We start from the raw sequence: 23,426 nt of genomic DNA, 5'->3' as shown, positions 1-23,426 counted from the left end.
CTATGTTGGGAATTTCCCTTCTGGATCTCTAAAAGCAGCAAAAAGTCCTGTGGCACCTTATAGACTAACAGACATATTGGAGCATGAGCTTTCATGGGTGAATACCCACTTCGTCGGATGCATGTCATCCCAAATGAAATAACTAGAGAACGCAGCGGTGTGAAAGATATTATTGTGGAAAGCAGATATAATAAGATACGATGGGCGGGCCACATAGCACGGTTCACGGACAATAGGTGGACCACAATCATTCCTGAGTGGTACCCGCGAGAACAGAAAAGACTACCTGGTCGGCCTCCAAGAAGATGGGAAGATGACATTGTAAAACGTTTTTTGGACGAATGTGGAGAAGAAAGGCAAGAATGTGGGAAGAATGGCGGATGTGTTGTGATCGGCGCAGTCTTAATGACAGCTGAAGACCGATCGATCCAGGTTATCCAGGTGATGGCCTTTAGCCAATCATCTTGTACCTCTTCCTGCTCCCAAACCTTCTTGTATATTTTTTTCTAATACTTTGATAGTACTTATCCAGCCAGCTTTTAGCAGCTCAGCTATTATATGGTTGTCACGCTGTCACTCCAGCTCACAACTGAGAGTGCCAGCCTCAGGACAGACTGTCAAAAGCAGAGCCGACAACCCAAAGTGGTGGAGGTTCTATAACTACATTTCACCACCACAGTAACAAATGTGAATTCCTAGATCACTGTAACAGTCTTAGCCTGGAGTCAGACTCCTTGAGCTCTCCAGTCTATCTTGCTATTCAGGCAAGCTGCACTTGTGATAAATGGTCACTTACACCAAAAATCACAAAATATTCAGGATGCTCCCAGTCCCAAGAGACCAGTCACTTACCCCAGATCAGAGTATGACTTAGCTCTCACCCCAAAGCCAACACCTGTGGCCAATCCTGCAATAAACTAACTAAAGGTTTATTAACTAGGAAAAAGAAATGAGTTGTTTACAGGTTAAAGTAAGCAAGCATGCATACACCAGTGAATTTTAATTTGTGATTCAAAAGGTGACAGAGTTGTAGTAATCTGTCAGTTCAGTGTCTTTCAGGGCTTAACCCATGCCAAGTCGCATGGGGATGTCTTTGCTTATGTAGGAATCTTTTGCCCCTTAGAGACCAGCCAACATGAAAGAGATGCAGTTTCTCCTTGTCAGGGATTTTTAGACCCTTCATTCCAGAGTCCAAACTGATAGGATAAGTTCATGTGCAGGTCTCTCCTTCCTGGAGGGAGTTAAGAATGCAATCAACAAAATCTCTGTCCTTTACTACACAATATTTCATTTGCTTTCAGTCGGCCATGCACAAGCACTTTATCTTAATCAATGCTTCTTTTGCTGTTTGGTGAGTTACACAATTACAGAGGTTTACAATGCCAACACTCAATGTAACTTTATACCATGGACTATAGAGGTTATAAGTGAGATCAATACATGCAGCATCCTACCAGCGTTTTATAAAGTCTAAACACATTCTTATCAACTTAACATCTAATATCTATTTTGATAATTCTAACACACAAGTAAGCAAGACTTGTTTCCAGATATGCATTTGTAAGTGTTCAGTGAGGCCTGGGACCTTGGCATGAGCTAACACCTGATCTACCAGCATCACAAGGGTGTATTCCTACTGCTTTCACATTTTTTAACGGCTTCACTGCTCTTTCTGTTCTTCTGCCGGTGGTTCAGTGCGGATATCCATGCTACTTTGCAAGCCTCCCCGATCATCTAGCTTGTCTAGATTGCTTACATCTGGATGAACTGCACGGTTCAGCGCTGTGTCAAAATGCTCCTTCTGTGCTTCCAACATCTCTTGGGCATTTTGTTATCAGTTCACCAGTAGCCTTTTTTACCACTTGCATCGTCCTGATTGTGTTTCCCTACAACTTAGCCTTTTTATATATTTCCATTTCCTGATTTCTTGATGCCTTCTCTAGTCGTTAGACACTCTTCTTTCTGAAACTTTTGCTTGTTCAATCTTTGCGATTTCTTTATTGCTTTGTCATTCTTTTGCTACTTCGCTTTTCCAGCAGTCTTGACTTGTTTATACTTCTCTTATAATGTGAAGAAAGACTTTTGCAAGCTGAAATTTTTTTGTTTGTGGTCAATTGAAATATTTAAATTTTTTTCAACTTTTTTTTATTTTTTTCAACTTTTATCAATCTAATTAGCTTAAATTTTGACCCGAAATGTCATTTTTTTTAAAAATGGGGAAACTGTAATCCGTTCATTTTAGAAGTGTTGAAATTAAATATTTTGACAACTTGTGAATTTTTTTTTCATCTTTTTTTTTGAGTTCAGAAATCCATCAACCCAACTCTGTTGTGTGAAAAGTTAGAGTTTCAAGAAATTGGCATTTTTTGATTAAAAATAATGATTTGTCAAAAATTCCCTACTAACTCAAGTCCCATCTTGATTTATGTCCTTTAATTTTCTTCTTTCCTTTCTTTTTAATACATTGATTTCAGCTTGGCTTCAAAAGTGATGTGCCAAAAGTGAAAGGCGCCATGTTCCAATAGGCAAAAGTACGATGTTAAATCCTCTTGCTAAGCAAGGGAAAAAACTGTGAGTATTGTTAATGTATTAACTTTTCCACAGATGTGGTGTTCAGAATTGTTGCTAAGCTGTAAGTGCTCCAAGGGTATGTCTGCACTGCACACTCCTTCTGGAGGCATGTAGAAAACATACCGTGCATGCTCCCCAGCACAGGTATAAGCAGCAGTGTAAATGGTGAGGCATTGCTTATGCCAGCAGAGTAAAGGCACACTTGAATCCTTAGATGATGCCTCTTTACATGCCCAAGCAATTCCTCCCATGTCTACACTACACTATTTTTAGCAGTGTAGTGTCCTGCTGCAGGAACCTTTCCTCACTACCTCCCCCTGAGACTTTCATTGCTGCAGTGTGGATGCAGCTACACATACCCTACTTGCCGCTGCTGCCACCAGTGGTGTGCAGTGTAACGGGTGGGGGTAGCTCAGTGGTTTGAGCATTGGCTTGCTAAACCCAGGGTTGTGAGTTCAATCCTTGAGGGGGCCATTTGGGGATTTAGTTGGGGATTGGTCCTGCTTTGAGCAGGGGGTTGGACTAGATGACCTCCTGAGGTCCCTTCCAATCCTAATAATCTATGATTCTATACCTTAAGAGCCATAACTTTGATTTCACAGTGGAGCCCTCAAAACTTGCTGATAAGAGTCCTGCTATTATCTGGGAAATGTTAGGAACCTTAAACATTAAAGACTTCCCTGACAGCTGGTTTAAGAAGCCACACTCTTTTTTTTTTCATTTGTAAACAAAGAATTTTATTAAAAGATGAAAAGAAGTTGCAGTGGCATCCCTGTAACAACCCCAAATGATGTCACTTTCTTAGTGAAACCAAAGTAACCAAGCAAACCTATAAGGCACTCCCCCCCCATTAAGACAGATAAAACAAAATACATTTGGAGTTTCCTAGCCAAACCATTTTTGCGAAAACGATGAGCTAAACAAAATGTTGGGGGCGGGGGTGTATCAAAAATAAAGAGTAAAATCTCTTTGGCTAAGTACCAGGACTGTGTTGAAAGTAAACCATGTGCTGTGGAGGAGACATAGCATGGATATAGTCAGTGGGGAGATGTTTGCTATAGGGAATTTGCCTTTCTTCAGTGTAAGGGCTAGATTGTGAGCCCCTGGATTGCACTGCTGAGCGGTTACTCCAACGAAGAACCCTGCTGGCTTCACTGAAATTGCTTTGCAACAACTCACCAGTCTGAGCTAAGGGTCGCAGACTGGACCTATATTTGGGCTTCCTTCTTTCTTGCATTTCAGAACTTCAGGAAAATTTGCTTTATGACATCCTCAGGGATGTAGGTTGCCCTTGATCTATGTCTGCAGTTTCCCCATTGGCATGTTGAGATCACACATTAATTGCCAATTTTGCTTCTTAAATATTTCAAGTTCTTTATTTTAAAATAAATTCTCCTCATGAAGTTGTGTAGTATCTATCGGGAACAGGGGCGCTTCATCTAAAGTCAAGTTATTGTACACTTCCACAAATCTTCTCATTCTGCATCTATTCTGTAGAAGAACATAAGTCTCCAGGCAATTCCAAATTCCACTCCCCAGGCAGAGTCAAAAATAAAGGTACTACTTTTCTTGAAGTAGTTTGAAAATGTGCTTGAAACACTGGCAGAGCTGTTTAACACAGTGCTGTTAATGCCAGATTTCTCAGTCAGGCTGAACTTTCCGTGAACTTTATGAAAAGCATTACAACTATCTTACTATTCCTTGGCAGATCATAGAAAGGATCCTAGCACCTCTGAGCACAGCTGGCCCTGGGTAGTGGGGCCCTATGTGCCCCTATGTGCTCAGGGTTCCTCCCAGCTCTCCCAACAACCTCCTGTCATTTGTGACCCACTTACGGCTGTGACAAATCCACACCCTGCAGACACCTATTCATTTTGCACAGGATACACTGTCTTTGAAGCCTATCCACGCCCTTTTATGGTTGCAACTTCATGAGGAGAAACCTACTCTATCACATGCACTTAGTGTTGGTGGGATGGAAAACATACCTGAGCCAGGACTTCTCCTCTTCCAGACCCATTTGATCTCAGGGCAGAGTATCCAGGGTGCAGTCCCATCTCTTCCACCACGAGTAATGGCAGGTTGTATCACCAAGGCAGCTCATCCCTTCTCTCAGAAGAATTGCTACATGTGACTACATGTGACTACATGTGACTCACTTTCCGTTGTTTTGTTAGGTGGGGACAGAAGCTGATTAGAAAATGAGGAAGGGAAAATTCACATCCTTTGGGATTGCAGTGGGAGGAGAACCCAGCACTTCTGCCACACACTACTCTGCTGATCCAGCACGGGAATTTTTAATTATATTGTTTTTCAGTTGAAAGCTTTTGGTGCTCGTACACAGCTATTGAAAACCGCATGGATGAAAACGTTGCTGAGTGGACAGTGACTATGGGCATGTCTAAACTACAAAGTTAAGTCGACTTTATGTAAGTCGACATTGAACCTCCAAATTAATTAAATCGATCATGCATGTCCACACCATGCTTATTTGTCTCAGCGGAGTGCATCCTCACTAGCAGTGCTTGCATCGATGCACAGAGCAGTGCACCGTGGGTAGCTATCCCATAGTGCATCTAGCCACAGGGGATTTTGGGAAAGACTTGCAATGCCTCATGGGACCAAAACATTGTTGCAGGTGGTAATGGGAACATGGCTTTGGCCTCCCTTAATGCAATTTCCTCCCTCCTTCTCTCCCTGATATCAATGGCAAATAACCCATGTTTCTTCGCACCTTTTTTTTTTAAAGCCTGGGTTAGTCACGCTTACGCCATAGCCAAGAAGCATGGACCCTGCTCAGCTGTGCATTCTTGTTGGGTGGAAGGGCTTGTCATGCTGGAAGAGCATAACGAGTGGGGTCCCCCGGGGTTGGTTCTGGGTCCGGTTCTGTTCAGTATCTTCATCAGTGATTTAGATAATGGCATAGAGAGTACACTTATAAAGTTTGCGGATGATACCAAGCTGCAAGGGATCACATGTGCTTTGGAGGATGGGATTAAAATTCAAAATGATCTGGACAAACTGGAGAAATGGTCTGAAGTAAATAGGAGGAAATTCACTAAGGGCAAATGCAAAGTGTACTCCATTTAGAAAGGAACAATCAGTTGCACACATACAAAATGGGGAATGACTGCCTACAAAGGAGTACTGCGGAAAGGGATCTGGGGGTCATAGTGGATCACAAGCTAAATATGAATCACAGTGTAACACTGTTGCAAAAAAAGGAAACAACATTCTGGGATGTATTAGCAGGAGTGTTGTAAGCAAGACCTGAGAAGTAATTCTTCTGCTCTGTTCTGCGCTGATTAGGCCTCAGCTGGAGTATTGTGTCCAGTTCTGGGCGCCACATTTCAGGAAAGATGTGGACAAATTGGAGAAAGTCCAGAGAAGAACAACAAAAATGATTAAAGCTCTAGAAAACATGACCTATGAGGGAAGATCAAACAAATTGGGTTTGTTTAGTCTGGAGAAGAGAAGACTGAGAGGAGACTTGATAACAGTTTTCAAGTACATAAAAGGTTGTTACAAGGAGTAGAGAGAGAAAAATTGTTTTTCTGAACTTCTGAGGATAGGACAAGAAGCAATGGGCTTAAATTGCAGCCAAGGCAGTTTAGGTTGGACATTAGGAAAAACTTCCTAACTGTCAGAGTGGTTAAGCACTGGAATAAATTGCCGAGGGAGGTTGTGGAATCTCCATCATTGGGGATTTTTAAGAGCAGGTTGGACAAACATCTATCAGGGATGGTGTAGAACTCAATTTGCCTTAGGGCCAGTGCCAGTCCTCAAATCCTCCCAGCGGGCCAATAATGTCACTGAAGATGGTGTTCAGAAAAGAAAACATTTATATTGTGTATTATTTCAAATTTCTTAGAAATAATAAAACTGTCATACAACTTTATACAATTCTTTGCCTGCCAGAGAGTTTTTAGTGTTTGCCAGACACCTGGGAACACTTCAGTTCTGTCAGTTTGTTGATGTTTGGCCTCAGCGACTGAGCAGTTTGAAGCCTTCAGAGTTGCAGCAAGGTGGGCATCAGATAGGTGTGTTCGGTATTTTGATTTGTTTATATTCATTGTGGAGAAACATTTCTCACAAATGTAAGTACTGCCAAACAAGGACATGATTTTTCTGAAGGCTTTGTGAAGATTTGGGAAAGATGGTGGTAGCTGTCTGTCTGAAGAACTCTGTGACATCCTCGGTTTCTCTTAATTTAGTCTTTAAAGATGTGTTGCACTGCATATCAATGAGTTCCATTTGTAACTCACATGGTGCTGTTTCCACATCAACAGAAAATGTATTAGCAAACATATTGAAGCTTTTGTTGTGCTTTCTGAAATCTGCAAACCGCTGATCAAATTCTTGCAAAAGCAGGTCAAGCTTAGTAGTGTATTCAGAACCACTGAACTATATTTCAGAGCTGAGCTTTTCCACAAGTGACTTGCATGCTGGAAAAGGAGTGAGAGTCCCCTGAGAAATCTGATTTTTTCCCCCCACAATTTTAGTTTAGTTATGAACGCTCTCACATTATCATACACTGCTGTCACCAGCTGGCCTGGACCTTGCAGCTTCAGGTTTAGGATATTCAGCTCTTGTGTTACATCAACAAGGAAAACAAGATCAGACATCCATTTGTGATCTTCAAATTGTGGTACAGGCATTTTAATTTCTTCCATGAATCTTTTCACCTCTACTTTAAAGAGATACTTTGAATTGAAAACAGAACCCCTGCTTAGCCAGCGCACTTCAGTGAAGTAGAGCAAGTCACCATATTTAGATTCACTTTCCTCCAAGAAAGCACGAAACTGTCTGTGCTGCAAGCCCCTTGAGTGAATGTAATTCACACATTTCACAACTGACATGACATTGTCAGATTTCAAAGACTGACTGCACAGTGCTTGTTGGTGAATGATGCAGTGTAACGCTATTGGTTGCTCAATGTTTTGCTTGGCCAGCTTTCTTTGTACTAGTGCCACCAATCCGGTTTTTTGACCAATGATTGCTGGGACCCCGTCAGTGGTTAAGCCTGCTAACAAGTGCCATGGCAGACCGCATAGTTCCATTGCTTCTGTGAGGCAGTGAAAAATGTCACTGGCCATCAGGGCTGGCTCCAGGCACCAGCTTAGCAAGCAGGTGCTTGGGGCGGCCACTCTGGAGAGGGGTGGCAAGTCCAGCTATTTGGCAGCAATTCGCTCGGAGGGAAGGACTTCCCGCTGAATTGCCACAGATCGCGATTGCGGCTTTTTTTTTGGCTGCTTGGGGCGGCAAAACCCCTGGAGCCAGCCCTGCTGGCCGTTGTTCTACTGCGCATTGTTGACAAGCTGAGCAATTCTTCAGTTACTGCAAAGTTTTCGTTAATGCCTCTCACATATATGGCAAGCTGTGCACTTTCAACCAAATTGGTACTGTCATCAGTTGTGATTGAATATGCGCAGAAAGCTGTGCTTTTCTCGATGAGCTGCTCATCGTTATCTTTAGAGAGCTCAAGAATACGCGCCGCTACTGTATTTGGAGATAGGAGAGATGTTTTCAGCAACATCAGCCTACTGGGATATATGATCTCACTGACTTTAATAAAGCATTGTTTAATAAATTCACCATCAGTAAATGGCTTTCTACACTTAGCAATCATTTCACTCATGAAACTGCTGACTCTGACTCTTTTTTCTCGCTTTCTGAAAAAGCTGGTGCTGCTTTGCTAATTCTTTTTTCAATTGTAAGACCATCTTCTCTCTCTCTCTCTCTTCTCCCTGATATTTATCATATTGCTGTGCAGGTTTCATTGTGTAATGTCATTTGATAGTGTAGACTTTTAAAACTGTTTTAAATCAGCAGTCTACTTGTCTTGGAATTAGTGGTGTTTGTCGTCAATTTTCCTTTTTTTAGGTTGACGTCTCTCTGTAAGGCTGTTTATAAGCAACGTGTGTGTGTGTGATTGATATCCCTGTGTGACAGTTGGGGAACTGAGGCCTTGTCCAAGGTCACACAGGACATCACTGTCAGAGGCAGCGCCAAGAACAGAAAGCTGTTCTCTCAGGGACCACCAAGCACCTTCACCAAGGCCATCCTACCATGAGGTAATTCCTGCTCCACTTTCCCACACTCCATGCTCTGCTGACAGCAGGACCTTGCTGGTCTGGGCCTCGTTGGGCACAAAAGCGGCTGAGGAGGAGGCACAGTCATGTCTCTCCACTGGTCAGATGCAGGGGTTGAGGAGCATGGCTGCTACCCTAAAGAGATGGGGCAGTGGGTGGTTCTAACCCTCCCTGTGTGTCTGGGATTATGCTCCTGTCAGGTTCAGTGCCTCCTGGTGCTCCTGCTGAGATTCCCGTCTCCTACAGAACCTACCAACATTACATGGGACAGTGGGTACAAAAGTAAATAAAGGGCCCCATTTCATTACACAGACCTGCAGTGCCAACAGCTAGAAAGAACCTCTTTCCTTTCTTCTTATCTTCACCTTATCTTATCTGCAGGCACATTGCCTCCATGCAGGTGCCATCCCTCGGAGCTCCCATTGGCCACGGAGTCAGCGCTTGGGGAGGGGGGATGGAGGCAGTGTGCCCTCTCGCGCTGTCATTGGAGCATCGCGAGTCACGCCACCTCCCAGCCCATTTCCCATAGATTGTTTCAGGTGCAAAGTTGATATTTAAAAAAATAAACCCATATTGCACTTCACTGCAAACCACAATGTAATCAGAATCCCTAGGTATTTCATGAGTCATTTTGCTGGTCCAGCCAAGGTGAGTATGGCCCTGAGGCATGGGCGACAGGCTTTATGCTGCAACATTTCACAAACCTGCATCAGGAGCACAGTTGGGCAGTTGAGCTACACTCCTCCCACACCCAACATGGACGGTGCTTGAGAACAGACACCAGCGTTAAGCGTCCCAAATATTTTTTTTCCAATGGCGGACACGGCTTTGTGTGGCTTCCTGTGGCTTTCCCCATCCCATTTTCTTAATGCTGCTTGTAATAGATGGTGATCCTTTCCAACCACAGCAACAGCGCTGTTAGGGACAGCGTGGCTATGGGACCCGGATTTCACTGTAGGGGGGTGGATCGCTTGCTCTATTGTTTGTGGTTTGAGTACTTGAACTGTAAACTTCCCCCGTATCCCATAGGTGACTTTATGTGATATCAGACATCTGAGGGTAACAGAGGCAGCAAGGGAGTGGATGCTGCAATCGTCTGAGTACAGACCTGGTCCTTGTGCTGCAATGCCGTGTGCCGCAATGAGTTAATACTGGAGTGGCAAGGAAAAGTGTCCTACTGCGGTGGAAGAAATGATTGGCAGCCATCCCCAGAAATCTTCTACAAGGGATTGTGGAGTACCTACATCAGCGTTTCTTGGAGATCTCAGTGGAGGATTCTTGGGCCATCCCTGTTCACATAAACAGTCTCTTTCAGGGACCACTGTCAGCATAGCTGGAACGGCCATTGGGAAGCACATCCTTTTTTGTTCTGATTAAAGAAATTAATGTTTAAAATGAAATATACACAAGTTAAGAGGGAAGGTAATGTACATCTGGGGTCAGGCTTGAGTTATGAGAGATTACAGGTGTTGGTTACAAGGATGAAGAGATACATATCACATAACCAGCATAGACCCAGATTGGGGTGCGGGGGTTTTTAGAGCATCAGTGGATAAGTGGGCTCGGGTACGCCACCCATGGAATGTATAAAGAGTCCAAGTCAGTATCGGTGTAGCGAATAAGTTCATGGGTGGGGTGTGTCCCATGGTTCGTCAGGGAAGGAAGTGGGTTCAATTAGCATGTAACCCCTACAGTTTCACTGGAAATGTATACTCACCAGAGGTGCCTTCCCTAGCATCATGCTCAGCCACCATTCTGTCCTGCAACCGGCTGGGCTCCGTGGTTAAAAACAGCTCCTGGCTACTGGGGAGAATGGATCAACCACTCGCCTGTCTCCCATTCTCCACTTCCTCTTCCTCGTCCACAATGCCTTCCTCATTGTTGCCTGAGGTGACCTGGGACTCGGACTCCTGGGAGGTATCCACGCTGCGTTTTGGCGTAGTGGTGGGGTTGCCACCAAGAATTGCATAAAGTTAATCGTAAAAGCAACATGTCTGTGGGGCAGAACCAGAACAACTATTTGCCTCCTTTGTCTTCTGGTATGCTTGCCAAAGTTCTTTATTTTCAGTCGGCACTGCTGCGTGTCCCTGGTGTAGTCCTCCTCCCCCATGTCCCGCATGATCTTTGTATAGATGTCAGCGTTTCTTCGGCTGGATCTCAGCTGTGACTGCACAAACTCTTCTCCCCACACAGCAATAAGATCAGCCACCTCCTGTGTACTCCATGGTGGAGCGCATTTGGAACATTGAGTCTTCATGATCAGCTGTGCTGGCGAGCTCTCCATGCTGATCAAACAGGAAATGAAAATTCAAAAGTTCCAGGGGCTCTAACAGGGAGGGGCTATTTCCTGTGTACCTGGCTGACGTGCAGTGGAGTTGAAAGTGATTTTCAGAGCGGTCACAGCAGAGCATTGTGGGACACCTCCTGGAGGCCAAGTAATTTGAATTATACAATGCAGCATCTACTCTATCCCTATATTGACCTACGGATGTCGAATTAAGCATTATGCCTCTTGCGGAGGCAGAGTACAGAAGTCGACTTTACAGTCGAATTAGGAAGGAAGGGACCTGGTAGTGTAGATGCATACATTGTCAGGTCGACTTAAGGCAACTTCTGTCAATCTAACTCTGTAGTGGAGACAAGGCCTGAGACTTTGCAAAAGAGCCTTCACATCTCCTGAGGGTCGGAGTACAGGACATTATTTTTGATATGCCTCTTTAGCTGTGAACAGTTTAGACAGGAAATAATTGAAAACAATGAGCTGCCTAAAACCAGACTCTTGGGAAATTCTTACTTAACTTGCTAATGGGGTTAGACTGGTCATGAAAGACTCTTTTATAGGTTAGTGTGTGTTTCCCTCTAGCTAACATATGTATAATTATTTGCAGAAATTACCATTTGCAAGGAAACCCTGTAACAGCTATTTCTTCAATGCATCCTACTCCTGTGAAATAGGCTGTCTTGAGTAAACAACATACAAATGAAAATAGAAACAACTTTAAATGGACACCAATTACTTAAAAATAACATGGGGCAGTTAGAGTCTGGACTGTGGCACTGTGTGGACAAGCCCTATAAGTAAATGGATACAAGTAAATTATTTGTTACTTGCTTAGGGTATGGAGAGCAAATTATTTCTTGTAACAGTCTTTGTGACAGAAGTTAGTCCTTGGATTGACTAGAGCCAAAGCTTTATTTTCAGAAGTTCGGAGTTTTTGCAGTCTCTTTTCAGTCTTGGATATGAGCTTGTTTGTTTCTGCCCAGTGCTTTTTAGTGTGGATGTCATGTCTCAGCTGGAGAGCTCTATAAAACCCAAGCTTGAAAAACGGTATTGTTAGGCGAGTTTTTCCAAATATTGTTTTAAATCTGAAAGAGTTGATCTAGATTAGTCTGTCTGTTCAGCTGTGATCTAGCTATGGTATTACGGTAGACATAAAGGGAGTTCTGGTACACAGGAAATACTATAGATCAGGGGTAATCAATTATTTTTTATCAAGGTCCAAATTTCTTGGTTAAGATATAAGCAAGGTTCAGACTCCAGAGAAATTAATGCAAAAATAATAAAAATAATGATAATTACATAAAAAGATTTCACAGTCTGTTCAAAAGCATCTGTCAGTCCAGATTTGGCCTGTGGTCCGCCTACTGACTACCCCTGCTATAGAGACTAGGGACACTGCAGTCATTTGGCTAGTGATTTCAGCAAAATGGCTAAAAGGTCTTATTCCATGCATAATGAAGCTCTGCATGTGGGTCTGATATCCAGTCTGTGCATATCTTGGGGAAAAAAAGACAGTTAAGCCCTTCAAAAACCAAACAAGCAAATGAACCATTTTCAAAGCTGACCCTTGAAATTGCTACTTTTTAAAAAATGTGAAAACCCTTTATTAAGTATCTCAATGGTAAAAGGAAATGGAAAATAACTATTATCAGGTAAGTAAGAAGCTATCAGTTCTCCTTGCAGTGCAGCACTGCAGGTAACAGGGCCAGCTGCTCTTCCTGGGCTACATAAGTTCAGATCCTGTTGGGCTCAAGCTTTAATTTTATTTCATTTGATTAGTTGAGTAGTAGTGTGGTTGGGAGTGGTGAGTGTCCTTCCCTGGCAGGGAGCTAGGAGAAGGGTCCACATACACAGAGCAAAGTAGGAGCTCAGTGTGTATCCTCTGTGCAGTTAGACCCAATTCTCTGAGAACAAAAGGGTTGCTGTGCCACACATCCTTAATGTGCCACACATCAAAAGCAAAAGGCAACACAATTTAATGGGTAGGGGTATGAAGGCCAGGAGAGAGTGTGGCAAGTACCTCCACATCCTTCTGTATGGGGAACAAGGGGCAGTGGGAGCCATTGAGATGGGTGATCATAAGCCATGGCAGGACCATTCGGCTGGTATTGGGAGCTAGTTTGGCCCGATTGTGCGGAAAGAGGCAGTCTGTTACATTAAATGTCTACAGTAATGACTGAAATGGAAACGTTCTAGCAGCATAGTTTGATGAATACTTTTTCATGAGCTGTTTGTGGTAATTTACAAAGGATGAAGAGTGCCAGACATTTCTAAGTGTTCATACTATTCATAGATTCATAGACTCTAGGACTGGAAGGGACCTTGAGAGGTCATCGAGTCCAGTCCCCTGCCCTCCTGGCAGGACCAAATACTGTCTAGACCATCCCTGATAGACATTTATCTAACCTACTCTTAAATATCTCCAGAGATGGAGATTCCACAACCTCCCTAGGCAATTTATTCCAGTGTTTAACTACCCTGACAGTTAGGAACTTTTTCCTAATGTCCAACCTAAATCTCCCTTGCTGCAGTTAAGCCCATTGCTTCTTGTTCTATCATTAGAGGCTAAGGTGAAGAAGTTTTCTCCCTCCTCCTGATGACACCCTTTTAGATATGTGAAAACTGCTATCATGTCCCCTCTCAGTCTTCTCTTTTCCAAACTAAACAAACCCAATTCTTTCAGCCTTTCTTCATAGGTCATGTTCTCAAGACCTTTAATCATTCTTGTTGCTCTTCTCTGGACCCTCTCCAATTTCTCCACATCTTTCTTGAAATGCGGTGCCCAGAACTGGACACAATACTCCAGTTGAGGCCTAACCAGCACAGAGTAGAGCGGAAGAATGACTTCTCATGTCTTGCTCACAACACACCTGTTAATGCATCCTAGAATCACGTTTGCTTTTTTTGCAACAGCATCACACTGTTGACTCACATTTAGCTTGTGGTCCACTATAACCCCTAGATCCCTTTCTTCCGTACTCCTTCCTAGACAGTCTCTTCCCATTCTGTATGTGTGAAACTGATTGTTCCTTCCTAAGTGGAGCACTTTGCATTTGTCTCTATTAAACTTCATCCGGTTTACCTCAGACCATTTTTCCAATTTGTCCAGATCATTTTGAATTATGACCCTGTCCTCCAAAGCAGTTGCAATCCCTCCCAGTTTGGTATCATCTGCAAACGTAATAAGCGTACTTTCTATGCCAACATCTAAGTCGTTGATGAAGATATTGAACAGAGCCAGTCCCAAAACAGACCCCTGCGGAACCCCACTTGTTATACCTTTCCAGCAGGATTGGGAACCATTAATAACTACTCTCTGAGTACGGTTATCCAGCCAGTTATGCACCCACCTTATAGTAGCCCCATCTAAATTGTATTTGCCTAGTTTATCGATAAGAATATCATGCGAGACCGTATCAAATGCCTTACTAAAGTTTAGAGTCTAGTCTATAGCAGACCCCAGAGGGGGTTTGATTCGAGTGAGGCTAATCAGCTTTAATAATGAAAATCAGTAAATTAAGTTTTTTAAAGCTATACATGGGCCATGGTTTAATAGAATTTGTGCATGTACTTCCTGTGTGCCCCACTGAATGCTGTTAATTATTAAAACCAACTCATTTGACAAAGGTGCGGGATGATCCTTGCTGTTGGCAATGTGGCTGCTTCAGACAGCAGGAAGTGAGCTGTGTGCTGTAGAGGAGTACATCCTGCAACATAACTTCTCTAAGGCAAAATTACTAATAGAAGTTATGTTGCAGGATGTAATTATTCAAAATTCTGGAGTTAATTATGTGTAAATGCTGTGGAGCCAAACTTAGAAGTGCCGTAAATGATGGTGTGTTGCAGATCAGTGAGTCCATGACAAATTCACATGCTGGGGTGGGTGGGGGGAGAACTGGATGTCACAACTTCCTCCTTGCCATTGCTTCTCCTCTTACAATTCTGCCCTTCTGTCTCTTTAGTGTGTAAGTTACTGATTTCCTTAGGAAATTTACATCACTTCAGAAAGTGGCTTCCTACTCCTGGATCAGAGGTAGTGGAAGTGTGCAGAGCGGTTTTCATGTTAAGAGAGCCATATTTCCAACAATCATATTTCACCTTGTGAAATATGCCTGTAGGCTTTTATGTAGTGGGAAGGTGGTTGTTCGTTGTCTCTTGAGATGATGATACTGAATATTTGTTTCCTGCTTACATAATATTGTCTTTTTCTCTGCTCATCTGAAGGAAATATGTCTGTAGAGCAAACATCTTGAATTTTATCTCTAGCAGCTAATAAAAAATGATCCAGGATCCAGGGTTTTGATATAAGCTTGTGTCTAGTAATTAGACAAAAAGAAATAAATACTTGATCTGGCAGCCAATTAGATTATTTTATCATTTAATTGTGTTTTCTATTGTTGTGGTTAACTTACATGTTATTCCATAGGTAATTAATGTGTGAAGAATAGATTTAAGTTGTACATAGAAGTAGGATAGGATTATTGGAGTATAAGATTGATAAGTATTCAGAAGTGATGAGCGTGTATTAGGAATATAAGTAAAGCAAGGCTGTAATGCAAGGCTACAGGCTGAGGTCTGTCAGATTTCAGCTTAGCCATATGAGGCCTCAGGCTTAAGGAGGCTTGAAATAAATAGATGATCTAGGATAAGCCTGTGCTAGTAAAGTTACAAAATTACTGTCAAGAATGTGCCAATAGGTGATGTTCAGGAAAATATGCCACAATGTACCTGTCTAGACCGCAAGACAACTGATTGTAACACCATGGATAATTCTGCTTTTGCCACAGGTTACCATGGGAACATGTTTACATGGGTGTTAATGAGAATAAGGGGAACTAAGAGAACAACCTATGAAAAGCGGGGCACTCCAAAATGTATGGGGTGTGGAAGTACAGATAAGGAAAAGGAGGTTGGAACTTTCATGCATATGCATAAGGTGTTATGCATGGTCAGAACAACAGGATAAAAAGGGTTCCCTGGTACGGCGAGAGACCCCAGCAGGAATCACTGCTCTATCAATGACCCCTTGTTGAGAGATCCACCAGATGCTACAATATCTTTGCGTATGTGAGCATGAATACTGCATTGGCTATTGCATGGGCTCTCTCAGGTGTTGTACACTTGTGTGTGATTGTAACCTTAATCATCTGCTTAGTAAAACTTATAACAGTGACAAGATTCCTTACCTGGACCACAGTGTGTTTGTGGTCACTGTTTCATTGTTTGTGTGTTCCTAGAGCCTCCCAACCTAAGAGTTGGATAACTTTACTAATGGTAACTTTCACTCTGTTGATCTTAAAACTGTAGCAACACAGGGGCTGGACTCACTCACTAGGGACACTGTGGTTTAGCACAGAACTATCAATTTCAGTTTAAAATAGAGGCTCCAGAGTGGTTCCCCAGACAGAACTCTAGAAGGCACAAATTAAAAAAAAAACGGGATGGGGGAAAAGACTACCTAGGATAAAAGGGGAATGACTAAGGGACTTAGTCAAATGAAGAGAAATCCTTGTCGGAATTAATGCAGGTAGAAGGACTGTGTCTCACTCCTGGTACCTAAAACAGGGAACTTCCGGGGGAGTTTTTTGTTCCTGTTTTTTGTGTGCTTGCTGTTGCATCATTGTTGTGGATCTTCTTCTCTGTCTATGTATTATGCTGTAGGAACTGAGCTCAAGGGAAAATTAAAAGGGAGATCTAAATCCTCTTGTAAATACTGTAGTTATAGTAAATGGATAAGTTGTCTTGTTAATGAGTAATGTTTAAGGGGGCGATTGTGATATAGTGGCACCACATAAATAAACAGCAGTTGTTTCTGGGCCCAGCACCAATGTACGGAGGAGAGGTCCTGACATACATGGCAGAGTGAGTCAAATGATCATCTGTCAATAGCCTAAATAACCTCCCCAAATCTTAGGATCCTCTGGACTGCACCACTGATGGAGAATCAAGGAAAACCTAGTGGGTACTTTGGTTACTGCCCTCCTTTTGGTGTACTTTGCAACCCAGCTGCTAATAGTCAAAGGGGAAAGAAGCACCACAAGCTCTTCCAAGGGATAATATCTCAAAGGAACTTGAACTTGAAGTTTAAACTAACCACTTAAATCAGGGAGCAAATAAGGAAGGGTCACCTTCCCAAAAGGGAGCTCCCTCATGGAACAGAGCCAAGTGCCAAGCAAAACAGCTGTCCCAGTGGCTCCGCAGATGCCCCTCGAGGCCTTTGGGCAGGGCTACATCAAAACCCCAGGTGTAGGGGAAGCAGAGATACTGGACAGCCAGACCTTCATAGACCACCCAAACTCATAGGACCTAATGTATTTTTGAGAAGGAAAAAACCTCATGAGGTGAAGGGAATAGCAATGGATTGTTTATATGTTGCATGCAGTACTCTGGAACGAAATTGAGGAGGAAAATGAGGCATAACAGCCTTACACCAAGAGAAAAGGACTAGGGAAACATTAAGAGAGCAGCTAATCGGATACTAGAGGTCAACTCAGTACTTAGTTGGCAAAGAGAAGGTATTGCAGAAGAACTAGCTCTCCTCAAGCAGCAGTTACAAAAGTCTTGACATGGGATTGAAGTGTGATGAGATCAAGCAACAGAGGGTCAGGAGTGCTCATTTATGCAGAAAGTGAGAATAGCAGGTGAGAGGACTGAACTGTCAAAACAAACTTGTGACACACTGGAGGAAATGTACCACCAGGCAGCAACTGCAGGAAGTAGTACTGAAAAAGAGAGCCCAGGGTCTCCTAGAGACTGAGAGAGGAGGAAATGTGTATCAAGCTCCAGCTGCCATCCCTACATGTCATCCAGTTAGTACCAGATGACTCAATTTCCCATGGTAGTACCCAGGAAAGACAAGCTAGCACCTTGGCAGAGACCCTCACCCCCACATACTCAGTCAAGGGCCAAATGCACGTGGGATGGAGAACAGGGAGGGACCAGTGAGGACATAACCATAGTGTCAGAGAAAGAGGAAGAGGACAACCTATGAGGTGTGGAAGTCCAGATTAAGAAAAGGAGATTGGAACCCTCATGCATATGCATAAGGTGGTCAGAACAGAGGGTTTTCTTCTATGCATGGGATGGGAAGACCCTGTGGGAAGATTCCAGAGGAATCACCCCTCTATTGATGACCATCTGTTAAGAAATCCACCAAATTCTACAATATCTTTGGGTATGTGAGTATAAATACAGCGTTTGCCATTGCATGGACTTTCTCAGGTTTTGTATACTTGCATATGAGTGTAATTTATAATACAAATAAGATTTGCTTGTAACTGTGGTGGCGGTCACTGTATTTGTTCTTCATGTACACCTAGAATCTCCCAAACTAAGAGAATCATTAAGGGTAACTATCACTTTGTTGATCTTAAAACCATAGCAACACAGGAGCTGGACTTACTAGGGACAATGTGGTTTAGGACAGAACTATTAATTCAATGTATTCAAGGCTACAGAATGGCACCCCAGATGGGACTCTAACCCACAATCTCTGGCTTATCTTCTGGAGCCCAAGCAGTTAGGCAGGAAGGAAACCATCTTTTTATATCTTTTTATCTTATATCCTGAGCAAATTTGATGTGGAGGTCAACGAGGGACTAAAAACATGGCATTTCATAATACCAATTTTAGAGTTGCTTTACAGAGCAGAACCAGTCTTTGACTATACTAAAATGAAGGCAGTGACATAGGGCATACTGGGGCCATAAAAATCCTTTAGCTAGCCAGGGGAGAGTTTAAAATAAACAATTGTAGATATGCCTATCTCATAGAGCTGGAAGGGACCCTGAATGGTTATCAAGTCCAGCCCCCTGCCTTCACTAGCACTGATTTTGCCCCAGATCCCTAAGTGGCCCCCTCAAGGATTGAACTCACAACCCTAGGTTTAGCAGGCCAATGCTCAAACCACTGAGCTATCCCTCCCTATGCAGGTACTCTGTAGAACAGCCGTACCCATAGGCTATTCAACACAGGCTCACTCACTCAAAGTAGGCTGGAGACCAGGTCAGGAACAGAAAGGGCTATGGTGAGGATGGAAGAGGGATCTCCATATCATAGATTCTAGGATAGCTCTGGCATGTGAAGCTGTACATGGCAGTACTGCCTGGGCTGCCTATAACTTAGAGCAACTCTGTGAGCTACCTAAATGATTCAGGGGCCATTTTGTTCCCTCTTAGAATCCCAAGCATGTAAAGGAGGCTAAAAGTCACCTTTGTCCCTCCTTCCACCATAGCTGCCTCCTAGAGACATAGCAGCCTTCTCACCTACAGTTTTTAGCTTGGGGATATCTTAGAGTCTTGTACTGGAAGCATTTACATTCTGTGCCTATAACACAAACAAAACTTGCAACGTGCAAACATGCAAAGCAAAGCTAATCCTGTACTCAGTAAACTCTGCTCAAAGTACATTAAAAGCCTCTATATTATTTTAACTTTTTAACTAGTAAAATTTGGCTTATTAATACAACAGGTCAAAGAAAGTCTGAAAACCACATTTGGCTGGCTTCTATTTTTTGATGTGATGAGTTCCATAACTTCTTGGGGGGGACAGAGAAGCAGTACTTTCTGGAACGTCTCTGACCAAGCAAGTCAAAGTAGAATTGAGTGGCCACTAGTCAGCAGAGTGCCAAAGCCTGAGAGAATACTGGCCTGCCACAAAAAAGGGTGCTCAGTTTCTGGAAATCTGATGGGTGTCTTAAAGAAGGAGTTGGGGGCCATGCTAGGCTTCTGAAAGGGTAATGGGAGAGGACACTTGTTAGGCATATCAGAAAGGAAACTGGGGTGGTCAGCAGGCTCTATTGGGTGTACAGATGCTCCCTGACTTACGCAAGCGTTCCATTCTGGAATGCCTTGGACAAGTCACATTTTGCGTAAGTTGGGAACGTATACCTGATAATTACGCACCCTCCCCCAAAAATAAAGCATACGTAAATTTTCCGTAAGTGTGGATTTGCGTAAGTCAGGTTTGCAAAACCCAGGGAGTGTCTGTATATAGAGAGGGAGATGGGGGAGTTAATAGAACAGAAAGAAGAACTGGGGAAATGGAAGGGATTTGGCTGCCTTCGGAAAATGTAGATAGGTGACCTCAAAAAGATCAGATAACTTTAGCAATACAGCCAAACTTTTCAAGATTAACTCCAACCCATGTTAATGAAATTCAACCATCACTAAATTTGAAGCTTCCCTGTGAACATTATGGCCAAGTTACGGCTGCCTTTATGAACTAGAGTAAAGGAAGCTCCTTCTTGGCCCACACCAAACCAGTGCATAATTTGACACACAAGTGCAGGGGAGCACTAGTTAGGGGAAGGCTGGCCACTGTGGCCTACCTGTCTGGGCATGTTGTGGTTACAGCCCGTGCCCACAACAAACCTGAATGTTGGCTATCGGATGCATAGTATGCTGGGGGGAGCACATACAGAACCTGTAGCGCACAAGTGTCCCAGGGAAAGTATTTTTCCTGCAGCAACCCTTCAGCCATTAGTCCAGTTCCTGGCTTTAGCATGCATGACCGCAGAGGTCCCAACACAAGCAGTTCCTTTTTCCCTGTCAGTGTGAATTCAGCTTGTAGAATATTATTAGAAATGTGTGGGCCTGATCCAACAACCTTCTGAAGTCAATGGGAGTCTCTCCACTGCCATTGTTAGGCATCAGATCAGGCCCTGAGAATGCAAAGACATAAAACACATGAAAATGTCATTTTTCATTTGTCCTCTCCTCATGTGGAAGCTGTTCCATACTCCTAACAAGCTTTGGTGCCCTTTTCTGTACCTTTTCCAATTCCAAAATACCTTTTTTGAGATGGGGCAAGGCAACCAGATCTGCATGCAGTATTCAAGATGTGGACATACTATTCATTTATATAGAGGCAATATTATATTTTCTGTCTTATTATTTCTCCCTTTCCTATTGGTTCCTGTAGCAGGGTGCTGGTGCAAAGGCACCCAATCAGCCCCTGCTCAGCCAGCCCCAATCAGGGGAAATAGATTGGGGCTGGGAAAAAGTCTGGTGCCTGGCCTTTAGAATGGGCTGCACCTGAGGGTTCAAGGGCTATAAAGGCTGGCTGGAGGAGATGGTTTGGGGAAGGTCAGTCTCTGGGCTGAGGGCAGACTCTGGGTAGAAGAGGAGATTGTAAGGCCTGCAAGCTGTATATAGTATATCACTGGTGGTGGGAGAAATGTGTAAATAAAGTTGCGGATGCTGCAGAAGGAGAAGCCTCTCTTTGCTTCATTGGGGCAGCAGAAGGCCCCAAGAAGAGGGGCGGGCAGAGGATCTTGTTACAGTTCCCAATATTCTGTTAGCTTTTTTGACTGCTGCTGCATGCTGGATGTTTTCAGAGAACTATCCACATTGACTCCAAGATCACTCAAAAGAGAGATCTTGGAAACTATACCCTGATGTGTCCCTAGCCTCTGTTTGCCAGAAGCTGGGAGTGAGCAACAAAGGATGGATCACTTGATGATTAGCTGTTCTGTTCATTCCCTCTGGGACACCTGGCATTGACCACTGTCAGAAAACAGGATACTGGACTAGATGCACTGTTGATCTGACTCAATATGGCTGTTCTTATGTCCACAGATTTGTGAAAGGGGATTTTCATACAGCTGCATAAAAATAAAAAACAATTCTTGATACAGGCTGTGATAACTGAAGCGGGGCAGGGGAGCTCCCTTATGGACACCCAGCCAGCCAGTTAGCTGTAAAATTCCTCTTGGTGTCTGTTCTCTGCTTGCTTTACCTGTAAAGGGTTAACAAGCCCACAGGTAAAAGAAAAGGAGTGATCACCTGACCAAAAGAGCCAATGGGAAGGTAGAACTTTTTTTAAATTGGGAAGTAAACTTTCCTTTTGTGTGCTCTCAGAGACACAGAGCAGCAATGCTATAAGCAGGAGTGCTGTTTAAAGCTTGAACCAGGTATGAAAATTCATCAGATCATACCTAGAATTACTATTTGAAACCCCCCAAATATGTAAGTAAATTAGGGATGTTTAGCTAGATGCGATCAAGTTTATTTCTTTATTTGGCTTCTGGATCTCCCCTGTGCTAACCCCAGATGCTTTTGTTTGCTTGTAACTTTTTTAAGCCGAACTCCCAAGAAAGCTATTTTGGGTGCTTAATTTTTGGAATTGCTTTTTTAAAATCTAGCAAAAGCCTACATTCCAGATGTATTTTCTTCCTTTTCGTTTTTAATAAAATCCACCTTTTTTAAGAACAGGATTGGATTTTTGGTGTCCTAAGAGGTTTGTGCATGCTGTTGGATTAGCTGGTTGCAACAGCTAATTTCCTTTGTTTTCTTTCTCAGCTCTTCCCCAGAGGGGGAGAAGAGGGGGGTGAAAGGGCTTGAGGGTACCCCACAGGGAGAAATTCCCAAGTGCTCCTTCCTGGGTCCAAAGGATTTTTTTTGCATTTGGGTGGTGGCAGCTTTTATCAAGCCAAGGTCAAAGAAAAGCTGTAACCTTGGGAGTTTAATACAGGCCTGAAGTGGCAAGTATTAATTTTTAAAATCCTTGCGGGCCCCCACCTTCTGTACTCAAAGTGACAGAATGGGGATTTAGCCTTGACACAGGCCATATATTAAAAAGCTAATTCTTAATGCATTAGCTGGGAAAGACTTCAGTGTTTTTCTGCCAAGAAAAACATGTCCTTTATGGTTTAATTATAGAGATAAAGTAGTATGCAAATATAATTGTAATGGGGATTTTTAATTTTCAGGCTAATTTACATAAGAACATTGTTTTATAGAATATATTTCTATCAGGTGGAGACAGAAACGCTATATTGCAAATTAGGATTTTTTAAAATTTTACTAATGTTATATATTTTTGGGGGGTGAAAATTTGTCTTGTTTTTCAAGTCCACCGGTTTACTGTTATCAGCAAGGTTAATAAAGGTCAGTCATTGAAGCTGTTAAGTGGATGGAAATACAAATCACATTGAATGATATATTTCTAGAACTTTATGTTTAGCTTCTAAAGCTCTTCAACGCCCAGTTCTTTGCCACCATGTGCAAACATGCCAGAAATGTGATTATTAGTTGTAAAGAGGCTTAGTAGTTCTATTTGGTAATGGAAAAGTGTTGTCCAATAATGTTCATTAATAAAATAACTCCTGAAAGCTGAAAAGTGATAATTGATAAGTGCTTTTCTCACAGGAAGGACATGTAGGGACAAGCGAGCAGGCGCTGAGGGCTTATTGAAATAAACATTTTAACAAAAAAGTTTAAGCTATGATCCTACAAAGACTTAAGCACATGCTTAATGTTATACTCTATGAACAGTCCCATTGGAGTCAATAGTCACTTAAGCACATGCTTAAATCTTTGCAGGAACCAGGGTCTTAACTGAGATGGCAACCCAGTATTCAGTATTGTTTACATTCAATAAATTATTTCTGGGCTCAATTTATATTTAGTCTAAATTATTTTAATATAATAATACTATATTAAAGTTTAGATACAGACCCAAATTCATAGCCACTGGATTAG

At 42.8% G+C, this 23,426-nt stretch overlaps 1 protein-coding gene across 2 annotated transcripts in view; it reads left to right on the top strand.

Annotated features, from left to right (window-relative positions):
* The window catches only part of ADAMTS12 (ADAM metallopeptidase with thrombospondin type 1 motif 12), a 274,545-nt gene that overhangs the window by 111,836 nt on the left and 139,283 nt on the right, over positions 1 to 23,426 (top strand). The gene's annotated exons all lie outside the window — the stretch shown is intronic.

Source organism: Mauremys mutica, chromosome 6, assembly GCF_020497125.1.
Source record: "Mauremys mutica isolate MM-2020 ecotype Southern chromosome 6, ASM2049712v1, whole genome shotgun sequence".
NCBI classification, from domain to species: Eukaryota; Metazoa; Chordata; order Testudines; family Geoemydidae; genus Mauremys; species Mauremys mutica.
The sequence above is the reverse complement of the archived record's forward strand: the minus strand, read 5'-3'. Positions and strand labels throughout refer to the sequence as shown.